The sequence below is a fragment of the Sturnus vulgaris genome, chromosome 11 (genome assembly GCF_052056855.1).
Source record: "Sturnus vulgaris isolate bStuVul1 chromosome 11, bStuVul1.hap1, whole genome shotgun sequence".
Classification (NCBI taxonomy): Eukaryota; Metazoa; Chordata; class Aves; order Passeriformes; family Sturnidae; genus Sturnus; species Sturnus vulgaris.
In genome coordinates, this window is record NC_142253.1 from 957,966 (window position 1) to 971,722 (window position 13,757).

The window sequence follows — 13,757 nt, forward strand, 5'->3', positions numbered from 1 at the left end:
TTTGAGTCTGCTCCTGATTTATCTGTGATGTCAAGATATTCAGTAGATACCTCGAGAGCATTTTAAATAGTCTCTAAATAAAGCAAGTCATTATTTCTTGCTAAAAATGGGGTTTAAAATGAGCTAGTTACTGAAAAAAAAAACAACAAACTGTAAATTGTTTTCCAATTCCACAGGTCCCTTTCCTGTTTCCAAGTGATCTGTGGTAATAAAGTATCAAGATGGAGATCAAATGCCCAAACAAGATTATTTAATAACTTATAGAATGTACATCAAATCCCTACAACCCAAGCTAAGACAAACATAACCACAAGCTCTTTTTATTACAGTTCTTTAGACACTGGGGGTATAAATAGAATTTAGCTCACCAGTTCACTTCTTCTTCATTGTTATCCCATTACCCACAAGTTCTGTTGTCCGTGTATCTCTTTTTAGGAGTTCCTGAACCAACCAACCTGGAAGGTGGAGCTGTTTGAGCCCTCAGTCGTGAGAGGAATTTCTGGATTTTCCAGAAGGAATGGAAGGGAGGACGTGGGCTCCAGGCTGAGGAATTGAAACCCCTTTTAGGTGCAGGCTTCCCTCTGAACCAGTGTGGATTCCCAGGGATGTCCCCTCGCTGTTGGGAGGGACCTGGGACACCTCATCACAGCTGGGCTGGCTCTGGGAACAACGAGGGCATCTTCTGTTCCCATGGGAACAAACTGCTTTAATGGGAAAACATCTGGTGAGAACATCCCCCCACCTCCTCACACTTCCCCACCAAAACCCACAGGTACCAGGATGGCCACAGCTGCCAAACAGCTGGATTGATGATCAACAGCTGGACTTGATCTTAGAGGCCTTTTCCACCTTAACAACTCCATGGTTCCATGAGAAATGAGCACTGGGCTCACAGGACCCTGTCCCAGTGAGATCCTGCAGGTGAAGCAGTCCAGCATTCCCAGCCCTCGAGCTCTGTCTGGGACAATGTAAACCCCCTCCCTCCAAATTACTATAATTTGGAAATTAGGGGGCTCTCAGGCAAAGCTATGGGAACAGGAATAACAGTTCTTTACTGGGAAAATTCCAACAGCAATGCAGTATTGCAGAGAACAAACCCAGAGCAGGGGCAGAGGGAGAATCCAAGGTGCCCCCGTCAGTCAGTCAGGGTTGGTGCAGTCCCATTCCATGGTGGCTGCATCCTCCTGCAGTGACAGATGTGGTTCTGCTGGAGCAGGGCTCCTGCACAAGGTGCAGTTTTCCTCCAAAGCTGCAGGGATGATGTGCAAGGCTCTGGTTTTCCTCTGGGATCCAGTGGGAAAAGGCTGCTCTGCTGTTCCAAATCTCCCCTTTGATCTGGGTAGGAAATGCTCGGCTCCTGCCCTGGCTGGAGCATCTCCCAATGGGATGATGGAATTTGATCAGCCCTGCCCTGGGACTGCATGGCCATGAACAGGAGAGATCTCCTGGAGGGAGGATGGGCTGTGGGCAAGAGAAAGAACACTGCAACAGCTGGGTGAACAGCTGGAACATGAACAGCAGAGATCCCCACAGAGATCAGGATCACTGCCACAGCTGGGTGAACAGCTGGAACATGAACAGCAGAGACCCCCACAGAGATCAGGATCACTGCCACAGCTGGGTGAACAGCTGGAACATGAACAGCAGAGATCCCCACAGAGATCAGGATCACTGCCACAGCTGGGTGAACAGCTGGAACATGAACAGCAGAGATCCCCACAGAGATCAGGATCACTGCCCACAGCTGGTGACAGAATACACACTGCTGGTCACATCCTGTGCTGCAGCCTAAGGCTCTAACCCAGGAGTCTGGAGCGTGTTTGAGGCACGTGTTTGGAATTAACCCCCTTACCTGGAGTGGGATTCCCTGGAAAAGCAGGAGTGGACACCAGGCCGTGGCCCAGGAGCTCTGGAGCAGGGCTGGCAGTGCCAGCACAGGGAGGGCAGCCAGCCCCGAGCGTCAGGGGGGCTCTTCTGCTCCACAGCATCCCTGCAGCAGCAGAAAGGGACGTGGCAAGCAGAAATAATTGGAGTTGACATGTGCAGGAGGACTGGCAGCCAGCAGGCCGTGTGTGTGACCTGGGTGACCACAGTGGTGTGGGCAGTCCCTGAGTGGAGAGCAGGGATGGTCAGCTGCTCCTTGTGTCCCTGCCCGAGCCCAGCCCAGCTCCTGCAGGGTGTGAGCAGCCTGGAGCTCCTGTGCCAGCCAGCTCCACTGCAGCCAGCTCTCATCACAACCCTGCCATGGAAATTGTGTCTCCTCCTCGCTGTCTGTGCAGTTAAAGTGATTTATCTGAGCTCAGGAGCTGTCTCCAAATTGGTAAACTTGTGATGGTGGACGTAACAAAAAGCATCCCTGAGCCTTTTCTTCTGGGAAGAGGGAGATGTCCTCCTGAAGTTCAAAAATGTCAAAGTCTTATTTCTTCCTAGCTGCTGGAACAAGTCATTCCGAGGTTGTTACTCTGCAAAATAATTCATAGATTCCAAATACTGATATTTATAGCTGAAGCACAACTCCTAAAATCTCGTGGTTCTAATGGGAATGTTGGCAGGTCCTTTATTATGTCACAGCGAGCAGTGGTGTTAAAAGTTCTGGAATCAAACTATCAATGCATGATAAATGGGGGGTGAGCTGCTTGTGTCACACCACTTATTAAGTTGGTACCATAAATTATTGCACTGTAAAAATCAATGTTTACTTCAGACTTCCATATTTTCATTGCTATTTTCTAGAGTTCATTTAGAAACTACAAGAAACAAAAAAAAAAAAAAAAAAAAAAAGCCAGAACCACGTGAAACAGGAAAATTAATTTTCTTCAGGCTGAATTGTTCTCTATTACCTAAACAAAACAACAGCTGAGGGTGTTGCAATTATTAAAACTAGCTTGACAAGAAAGGATGAATTGGAGATGGATCAGACCACGGAGTCAGATATTAACCAAAAATTCCAAGAGGCCCCATTTGCAGTGCACAGCCACAGGTGAGCTCGGGATCACACCTGGCTGGAAAAGTGTCACACACATTTAGGAGCAGCCTGGCAGCAAGAAAAACACATTTTCGAGCTTTTTACACCCAAAGAGTGGAGCTTTTTTTTTTGAAAAAAATAAAATAAAAAGCTGTCCCTGGTGTTTGTGCCAGTTTGGTTTCATGCTTGGCAGGAGCTGCACGCCAGCAGCGCCTTCCCCACTTTGTTTTGATAGACTGTCTCCCAAAATCCGAGTTTTTGGGGATTCCTCTCCACAAGCTCAGCACTTTAAAGCATCCCTGCATTTCCTAAAGCTGAGGGCAGCACTTTTCAAGTGCCACCCACAATGTACAAAACCTCCTTTCCTGCAGGCCAAGCACAGCCCCGGGATTTATTGCTAATAAGTCAGAGATTTCGCAAACAACAGCATCAAAGAGCACATTAGCTCTGCCTGGAGTGAGCACATCCCATCCCCACCGAGGTTTATGACACATGATTCAAAGGGGACAAATGAAGAGGCCTCAGAAGCTTTTATGGCTTTTCTTACCTCATCTGTGTTTGCAAAGGCTCTGAAGCTTTGCTGTGTTTGCCATCAATGATGGGGCTGGAAGAGCCAGGAGTCAATAAGGGAATGGGACAGGGAGGATTCCACACCTCACACAGCTCAGGGAGAGGGTCCTGCCAGGGCCAGGTAGGGACACTTTGGCACTGAAGCAGGACACTGCCTTGGTTTGATTGATGGACACCCACACGCTGGGATTTGGGAATTCCTCTGCCCTAAAAAAGAAAGAAAGCAAGAAAGAGAGAGAGAGGAAGAGGGAAAAACAGGGAGAAAAAGAGAGAGGAAGGAAATAAGAAGAAAGAAAAAGGAAGAGAGAGAAAGAGCGAGAGAAAGAGAGAAAGGAAGGAAGAAAGGAAGAAAGGAAGAAAGGAAGAAAGGAAGAAAGGAAGAAAGGAAGAAAGGAAGAAAGAAAGAAAGAAAGAAAGAAAGAAAGAAAGAAAGAAAGAAAGAAAGAAAGAAAGAAAGAAAGAAAGAAAGAAAGAAAGAAAGAAAGAAAGAAAAGAATCTGAATTTTGCCAGATGAAAGTTTACTATTTAAACTTCACCTACCTTTAAAAAGGGGGCTGAGGCAGCAGGTAAGGCTGCCTACGACTGAACAGCTCCAGCAGGGATTCTGTGCAGGGTGGGGAAAGGAGAAAGCTGTCACTGGCCTCCCAGGAAAAGTCTCTCAGATCTCAGGCCAAGATTCCCCCATCCTACAAATAAACATCTTTAACCCCTTGTTGGCCATGCTACACCCCAATGGGGCTCCTAAAGGTGGAGCACCTGTGCTTGTCACTGCCCGAGGTGTGAGCAGCTCTCCCAGGCAGGGTTTTCAGATGCACAAACTCATTAATCTTGCAGGTTCAGGGTGCATCTGCAATCGTCTTGCATCCCACATTCCTACCTATTACCTCCAATTTGGATCATCTGCCTTGTTTTGCAGCAGGAGCCGTCTGCAGAGGGGCTGTGAGCCAGCACAGCTCCTTGCTATGGAGATTTGCTCCTCGGTGACGTGAGCACAGAGCTCTGCATTCAAACCAAAAGAACAATCTGTGAGCAGCCTGTGTGTCCTCAGAGCTCAGCCTGTCCTGAGAGCAGGGCAGGAGAAATCACCCATCTCCTCCTCTCTGCAGCTGCAAAGGTTTAACCAATTAAACCAATTATTTTGCTGTAACCATATGAAATAAAAGGGTTTGGGTTTTTTTTTACTTAAAAATAATAGACAATCTGAGCTAATCCTGTGTGTCAGTCTGGAGGAAGGATGTATTGCAGAGCTGCTCTGGGGCAGTTTGAGTGACTGAATAAACCCTGTGTGCATCAGCTGGGTCTGTCCTGCACATCCCATCACTCTTTACAGGTTTGGTGGGATTTATTGCCCAGCCCTTGATGTTCATGCACCTGGTGGACAAAGACTTCTCAGAATCCCAGAATGGTTTGGGGTTGGAAGGACCTTAAATCCCACCCAGTGTCACCCCTGCCACGGCAGGGACACCTCCCAATGTCCCAAATCCCAATGTCCAACCTGGCCTTGGGCACTGCCAGAGATCCAGGGGCAGCCACAGCTGCTCTGGGCACCCTGTGCCAGCCCTGCCCACCCTGCCAGGGAACAATTCCTGCCCAAAATCCCATCTAACTCTCCCCACGAGTGTTTTTTTTCCACAGTTTCCCCTCCCAGAGGATCCATTCCCGTGCTCTGGAGGGATGGAGGCAGCACAGCCCCACAGCTGCAGCCTCTCCCCATCCCAAAAAAAAGCTGTGCTGCTCCCAATTCCAGCTCGGGACTTCTGTCCTTGGCATGCAAGAGGAGAAGCAGGTTTTGTTTTGTTTTGTTTTGCTTTGTAAAGATGGATGAAAGCTGAAGCAGGGTCAGGCTCCAGGCCCTGCCCAGCCAATTGTTGCTCAGTGAGGTGTGCAAGTGCAGAGGGACGTGAGGATTTTAAGGTCCCTTCCCACCCAAACCATTCTGGGATCCTGTGCTATTTATGTCTCAGAGTTCTTCATTTACTCACTGCATATTACACATATTACTTTCAATATTAAAATATTACTTATCTTTATATTATTTCTAATTAAGTGCAACATTTTGGGTTTTTTTTTTTTTGTTGTTATCCTGACCTTTCCAGAGCACTGAGCTTTTCCAGCAAACCCAATCATTTGCCCATGCTGCACAAAGGCAAAGCTAACTGCAAAAATAATATTGGTGCCATCTATTTATAGCAGATATAAAATCCCCCCAGGAAGCTGGTAAATCCCCTCCTCTGTGCTCAAATCTGAGGGGCCACAGCGTTTCTTTTCCAGTAGGGTTTCATTATCCAATCCTGGTGATTGATGCTATTCCTGAGTAATCTTTCAGATAAATGAGCCCTCCCCATCTCATTTCCATAACTGTTTTATCACCGTGTGAATTAGTTCCTCACACTTCTGCAGAGTTACCTCTCCAACAGGAATTTCTTTACAGAGCAATAGAAACATCCAGCAAATAAAAAATATCCCAGCGAGTGCTGAGTATCTCCCAACAAACTTCAGATCCTTCTCTTTGAACAATTAAATTATTGACATTTTTTTTCATCAACTCCTTTCTCAACAGGTGAGAAAATCCAAACCAGGAAACAAGGACCAGGCAGAAGGTAGGGATGTTTTCTAGGAAAAATAGTGGTTGTCCAATAAAATCCAATCCAGACATAAAATCCAACTATGTGAAAATCTTCCTTTGTCAATATCTGCAGGAGTTTCCTAAAACATCTCTTCTTTTTGGAAAATAGCTTCAAACTAAATCAAAAAACAGCTTCAGAAATGGGGTTTAGAGGACTTAGAGACAAGAAAAGCCATTTGTTCTGAGGCAATCTGGGTTTGCTTAGATTGGTTCCCTCGATTCTGAGCAGAGGAAGGTGTGAAAATAGGCAAAGAGGAGGACAAGATTTGACTGCTCTGGATGAAAGGATCAATTCCAGGCCAGTTTCTGTTTGTGCTCACTATAAACCCATTTTTTTCAAGGGTCTCACATAAATCCAAATGTACTCTGGCACTGAGTGAAGAATGGAACTGAAACCAGGCAGGGGATTTGGGGGTGTGGGTGGTCACATTCAGCGACAGAGGTCTCACACTTCACCACTGGTACGAGTTTAAGATGCTCTCTTCATCAAAAAACTTACATTTAAAAAGAAAATCTGTTAAAGCTCCCCCTGCATACGTTAAAATATGTTAAGCCCTTTACTAAGGACAGATTGTGAGATCACAGCAAAAACCAGGTGTGGAAAACTGCAGCCATAATTCAACTGCTCAGATATTTCAGTATTTTCAATTTTAAAAGCCATTCTTGCTAAAAAGCTGTCACATCCACAAGTTGACCGATGCCATATATAAAAAAAATTGTCCTTCAGAATTACTTTAATCACAACAGATGTTCCCAAACCGGGTTTTAAAGCAGTACCTAATGGTAGTATTTGTCTAGGAGAGTTCAGCAGCAGACTGCAGGGAAAAGAGCACTGGGGTGCAGAACCCAGCACTGCCAAGGGTTGCACTGCCAGTTAATTCTGCTTTTTGGGGGATTCCCTGCCCAAATCCTGCATTTTGGGGGATTTCCCATTCAAATGCTGTATTTTGGGGGATTTTGCACCCAAATCCTGCATTTTGGGGGATTTCCAGGCAGGCCCACCCTGAGCAGCCCAGGGCTGGGTCAGGCTCCCCCTGCACCCCAGCAGCTCCTGCAGTCCCAGTTCCTAGGCAGGATGGGAGGGGTGCCCGGGTCTGGATGCAGGCAGGAACCAGGAGCACCCAGTGTTGAAAATCTCGGCTTCCAGGGGGTTTTGGTGGCCCTAAGGGTAATGGGATCTTGGCTGGTCACACATTAACAGCAATCCCTCCGTGCGTTTGTTCCCTCTCCTGTTTGATGATCCCAGCCCTGCCATCCTCCTTCCCAAAGCTCTGCTCCAGGAACGTCCTCTCCTGCTGGGGAGTGCCAGCAGCCAGCCCAGCTCATCCCAAAGCTTGAGCAGCACATCCCAACACAAATCCAGGGCTGGGATGCTTGGATCCAATGGATCCCCAGCTCATCCCAAAGCTGTGAGCAGCACATCCCAAAAACCCAGGGCTGGGATGCTCAGATCCACTCGATCCCCAGCTCATCCCAAAGCTGCATCCCAGCACAAATCCGGGGCTGGGATGCTAGGATCCAGTGGATCCCCAGCTCATCTCAAAACTTGAGCAGCACATCCCAACACAAACCCAGGGCTGGGATGCTCGGATCCAGTGGATCCCCAGCTTCCAGCTCAGCTCATCCCAAAGCCTGAGCGGCACATCCCAGCACAGAGTCAGAGCTGGGATGCTCAGATCAGTTGATCCCCAGCTCATCCCAAAGCTGTGAGCAGCACATCCCAACACAAACCCAGGGCTGGGATGCTCGGATCCAGTGGATCCCCAGCTCATCCCAAAGCTGTGAGCAGCACATCCCAACACAAACCCAGGGCTGGGATGCTCGGATCCAGTGGATCCCCAGCTCATCCCAAATCTTGAGCAGTACATCCCAGCAAAAATCCCGGGCTGGGATGCTCAGATCCACTCGATCCCCAGCTCATCCCAAATCTTGAGCAGTACATCCCAAAAACCCAGGGCTGGGATGCTCGGGCCCAGCTGATCCCCAGCTCATCCCAAATCTTGAGCAGTACATCCCAGCAAAAATCCCGGGCTGGGATGCTCAGATCCACTCGATCCCCAGCTCATCCCAAATCTTGAGCAGCACATCCCAAAAACCCAGGGCTGGGATGCTCGGACCCAGCTGATCCCCAGCTCATCCCAAATCTTGAGCAGCACATCCCAGACAAACCCAGGGCTGGGATGCTCAGATCCACTCGATCTCCAGCTCATCCCAAAGCTGCATCCCAGCACAAATCCGGGGCTGGGATGCTCAGATCAGTTGATCCCCAGCTCAACCCAAATCTTGAGCAGCACATCCCAAAAACCCAGGGCTGGGATGCTCGGATCCAGTGGATCCCCCGTTCCTGGCCTCGTTGCCATGACAGCAGAGCACCAGCGCTGCTCCTCTGCTCTGTCTCCTCTCTGGAAGCTCAGCTCCGCTGCCGAGCACTCCCAGCTCCTCATCCAGCACGGACACGGCAGGACAGGGATGAGCCCAGGCTGCTGCTGCCACCTCGGGTGCTTTGGGAATTTTTACTGCTCCTCTAGAACGTGGGCGGAAAGGCACAGCAGTCCCCGGGATGGGGAAAGCAGGGAATGCAGCCACAGAACCAGCGCGTTCCCATCGAGGTGAATCCTGTAATTTATGGTTCCCGCAGTAAAATCACAGAACTTTGTGTCACCACTCCAGGAGTTCGGGGGGACACAGAGCTCCTCCAGACTCCTCTCTGCTGGCAAAGAAGGCTGGGCATTAATGATGGAATCATTTCTATTTCTGCCAAGCTGATGCCAAAATGTCCTCATCGCTTTAAAAAAGAAAACTTGGTGGCATCAGTATAAACTGTAGGGAATTGCCACCTCTTATAAATCAAGATTTTTGTTGAAAACAAACGCATTTTCCTCCATATCCTTGTTCCTCATGTTCTGTGCTTGTTCCTCAGCCTCAGGACGAGCTGAATTTCCACTGAGACATCTTTCAAGCCTTTGCTCCCACATGTTCTTAGATTTTCCCTTCAAATTTCCTGTTTCTATAGAAAATACTGATGTTTACACACAGCCTGGCATTACCTGTCGTGCCCTCCCCGCTCCCTGGGGTTTGTCCCCTGCAGATCCCTGAGCGAGGACACCTCTGCATGTGGAAATGGGAAGAAGGACCCAGCAGCTTTCATCCTCTTCCACTCGTCCTTGAAGGATTTCCTTCCCTTTGGAATGTTCTCTCTGAAACTGTGCCAAAACCAACAGCGTTCCTCAAAATCAATTTGTCATTTCTTGAACAACAGAAGAAAACATGATATTCTTGGGTATATAATATGCAAAACATGCTTGGGTTTATTATTTGAAAAACTCAGACAGCTTTGCCTTTGGAGATTAGGGAGAGCAGAAATAACATTCCCCGTGCAGAAATAACATTCCCCATGCAGAATTAAAGCTGTTTTCCTCAGCAACATCCACAAATGCTGTCCCAGGTGTTTCCCTGTTCCTGTCCGTGGCTGACATCCCTTCAGCAGCCATGTGGGATGTGAGGAGCATCTCAGAACCCAAATTTCACCTTGCTCCCCATCCCCAGGGAGCTGTGGCAGCTCTGTCCTGGAGCCTGGGTGATCTGAGTTACCCATTCCTTCCAAATCTGGTGTGGTGTCCCTGCCCGTGCAGTGAACTGGGCTCTGAGGTGGCTCCTACCCCATTCCAGGATTCCAGGGCACAGTGCCTGCAGGACAGGATGGGAGATGTTCCATGGGATGGGAGATGTTCCATGGGATGGGAAATGTTCCATGGGATGGGAGATGTTCCATGGGATGGGAGATGTTCAGTGGGATGGGAGATGCTCCATGGGATGGGAGATGCTCCATCCTATGGGAAATGCTCCATGGATGGGAAATGCTCCATGGATGGGAAATGTTCCATCCAACAGGAAATGCTCCATCCTATAGGAAATGTATGGGAAATGCTCCATTCTATGGGAAATGCTCCATCCTACAGGAAATGTTTCATGTATGGGAAATGCTCCATCCCCAAGTGATCCAGCACCCAGTGCACCCAGCTCACCCAGCTCACCCAGCTCACCCAGTGCACCCAGTGCACCCAGCTCACCCAGCTCACCCAGCTCACCCAGCTCACCCAGCTCACCCAGCTCACCCAGCTCACCCAGCTCACCCAGTGCACCCAGTGCACCCAGTGCACCCAGCTCACCCAGCTCACCCAGCTCACCCAGCTCACCCAGCTCACCCAGCCTTTGCTGGCAGCTCCAGGCTCCCCGAGCAGCCCCTCAGGAGCAGCCCTGCCCTTCCATGGATGCACAAGGAATCCCCAGGCTCAGATTGAGGCCAGCCCTTCCTCCTGGAGCCATGGACACAGCAGAGCCAGCAGCAGCAGCAGAGCTCCCCAGGCTGCTGGACTCCTCTCAGCCCTCACACTCAGCCAACAACTCCCACAGAAACGCTTTTATATCTCAAGACTACTTGAGAGGAGCCTAAGCACTGCACTTTCACTGCCAAATTTAATTTCTTCGTGGAGCTCTCAGCTCACTTAAAAGCTTGCCAGCCTCTCTAAGGGCTGGGAGCTGCTCAGGGCATGGCCTGGGCTCAGGTCTGGGATCTGCTCTAGGCTCTGGTCTAGGCTTTGATCTGGGCTGTGCCCTGGGCTCTGCTCTGAGCTCTGATCTGGGCTCAGCCTTGGGCTCTGGTGTAGGCTCTGCTCTGGGCTCTGGTCCAAGTTCTGAGCTCTGCCCTGGGCTCTAGTCTAGGCTCTTCTCTGGGCTGGGCTGTGCCCTGGGCTCTGCCCTGGTCTCTGGTCTAGTCTAGGCTCTGCTCTGGTCCAGGCTCTGCTCTGGGCTCTGGTGTAGGCTCTGCTCTGGTCCAGGCTGTGCCCTGGGCTCTGTCCCTGACCCCCCTGGCTGTCCCCTCCTGTCAGGGGTTTGTGCAGAGCCACAGGGTTCCCAAACCCCTTTTCCCCCAGGCTGAGCCTTTCCATCTCCTCCCTGCTCCTCAGAGCCTGGCACACCTGGGGGGACAGGGCAGCTCCTCCTGCCTGGATTTTCATGGTTTGTCGTGATAAAAATCCTCCAGGCAACAGAGGGCGAGGACTGAAGCAGAGATGGTGCAGTACCCAGAGTAAATTGGAGAAACAAAATTAGAAACAATCTGTGTTTCAAAAATGTGGTCAACAGAATGCATCACCATGACAATTCTTGCTAGAAGCAACAAGAGAAGCTTCCTGGCAGCACTGAAGGAGGGCTGGTTCAGGAGTGAAGATTCATCAAAATGCAATTTACAGCACCAAAAAAATATATCTGTAGTGGCATTTCATTGACTTTTATTCTTAAAATGTGAGAACTAGACTGAAGAAGCATTACCTTACACTGAATTCTGTGAAAATCTTGGTCCTGACAGAAAATCAGAGACATCTTTAGCGTGTTCCTGAGTGGTTGCATTCCAGACAAAGCTAAAATAAGGATCAAAGATTTATATCACAGATATAAAATAAAATCAAACGAGAGTCTCAGATTAAGGCACACAGAGGTGGGCTTTAAATTATAAATATGGTTCTAAAAGGAAATGTAAAGAAAGGATTAAAATACTCACACAATGAAAAATAATTCCTTTTGAAGGTGCCACCACGTCCCAGCCATGGAGAAACACAACTTGCTGCAATTTTAATGCTGGCTCTCTCAAAACATCCCATCCCAGCTGCCCTCCCTGGCACGTTGGGTGAGGATTCACAGCCACAAAAACGGATTGTTTTCATTTGGGGCAGCTCTCCTGATAGATGAGGTCACCCAAATGTGTTCATGGGGAGAGGGCTCAGCTGGAAATGGAGAAAAAAGGGAGAAAAAAGGAAGAAAAAGGAGAAAAAAGGGAGCAAATCTACCAGGAGAGAAAGGCAGGGTGCCCAGAGCAGCTGTGGCTGCCCCTGGCAGTGCCCAAGGCCAGGCTGGACATTGGGATTTGGGACATTGGAGGTGTCCCTGCCATGGCAGGGGTGGCACTGGGTGGGATTTAGGATCCCTTCCCAACCCCAAATCATTCTGGGATTGTAAAAATTTCTCTCCATTGTTTCAGGACCTGCAGTTTTTGAATTGCCATGGCAGGGGTGGCACTGGGTGGGATTTAACATCTCAACTCTTCTGGGATTCTGTGATCATAAAAAAAAACCCCCAAGGTTTTGCTGACAAATGAAATAAAGAGCAGCTCTGGCTGGGGGTGGTGGTGGGAGGGAAATCACGTCCCCACCTCTGGAGCTTCCCCCAGCAGCTCTCCCTCAGGGGTTACTATTTACTACATTTTAGGGAGGGCAGGCACTGAGGATAAATTTCCTCTCTTAAGGCCATAAATCTCTGCAGGTCTGACTGAACGCTCAGCATGGTATATGTGTGTGGCTGGGCTGACCTTGAGCTGGGGAAAAGTTTGTTAAAAAACTTCTCCTTTTGGAAAAAAAACCAAAAAACAAAACTCATTGCAGGCTGACAAATCCTGCACAGCTGTCCATCAACTGCCACAAGTTGTCTTAATTTTTTTTAGTGCTTAAATAACATTCCTTTCTCATCAAAATACTTCGTGTCAAATATTTCATTTTGAATGTTATGCTATGTTAAAAAATAGTAAATCACTTAGCAACTAAAATGAAATATCTAACGTGAGGTCAGATTGGCCACTTTGTTGATTCTGGGTTGAAATAACAATTTTTTATCATTTTTGCTTTTAACAAAGCTTTTCTTTTTTTTTTTTTTTTTTTTTTTTTTCCCCTAGGCAATTTCGAATTGCCAGGGAATAAAATAAATATATTACCCCCAGGTAGGTACTGTATAAGTAATATATGGTAGAGTTATAATAGAACACTGAAAAACTCCATTACATTCCTGTTCCTTTGTCAGAGGCAGGACTGGTTGGAGCAGCACTTGTATATCTCAGTGATATCTAATTCCCAGGGAAAAGCTAGCAGCACTGAGAGCACAGGCAGCTGCAGGCAAACAGCATCATCAAACACTGTCAGCAAACAGATTATTCACAGAACCCAAAAGGAAAAGAGAAACAGGAAAAGAGACAATGTCTGTAATGTTCATAATTCACAATAAAATGGTTTTTTACCTTAATGCCAGAGCAAGTCCTGGTGCAGTTGGAGGTGCAGCATGGAAATGGGGGTGAGGAGGAGGAGCAAGGATGAGCATTTCCAGACCCCCAGGAGGGGCAAATCCTCTCTTTGTCCCACAAACCTCTTCTGTGAGCACAGGAAGGAAAAAGCACAAGGACAGGAATAATTGTGAGGAGCTGGGAGGGAAGGAAACCAAGGCAGGGCAGTGAACCCAGAGCTGAGCTCAAGTCCCCCAGGGATGCTGAGCTGCAGGGGCTGGGGCCCAGAAAATTCTGCTGGACCCAGAAAATTCTGATGGACATAGCTCAGCTCTGCTGGGACCCAGATCAACTTTGGTGGGACCCAGATTGGTTCTGCTGGACCCACTTCAGCCCTGCTAGGACCCAGATCAGCTCTGATAGACCCAGGTCAGCTCTGCTGGACTCCTATAGCTCTGATAGATCCAGATTATCTCAGATGAACCCAGCTCAGCCCTGCTGGACCCAGCTCAGCTCTGCTGGACCCAGCTCAGCCCTGCTGGACCCAGCT

General features: G+C 48.6%; 1 long non-coding RNA gene across 2 annotated transcripts; it reads right to left on the minus strand.

Moving 5' to 3' along the window:
- Window positions 1–222: 222 nt before the first annotated feature.
- On the minus strand, window positions 223–13,529 carry LOC148222453 (uncharacterized). 2 transcript variants are annotated; one of them, XR_015805951.1, is made up of 8 exons: window positions 13,226–13,529; window positions 11,723–11,945; window positions 11,494–11,582; window positions 9,210–9,365; window positions 4,077–4,140; window positions 3,513–3,742; window positions 1,853–2,462; window positions 223–701 (listed from the first exon to the last, which is right to left on the minus strand). It is a non-coding gene; the product is annotated as an uncharacterized LOC148222453 (long non-coding RNA). The 2 variants fall into 2 exon arrangements; XR_015805952.1 differs by lacking the exons at window positions 4,077–4,140; window positions 11,723–11,945.
- Between the last annotated feature and the right edge of the window lie 228 nt (window positions 13,530–13,757).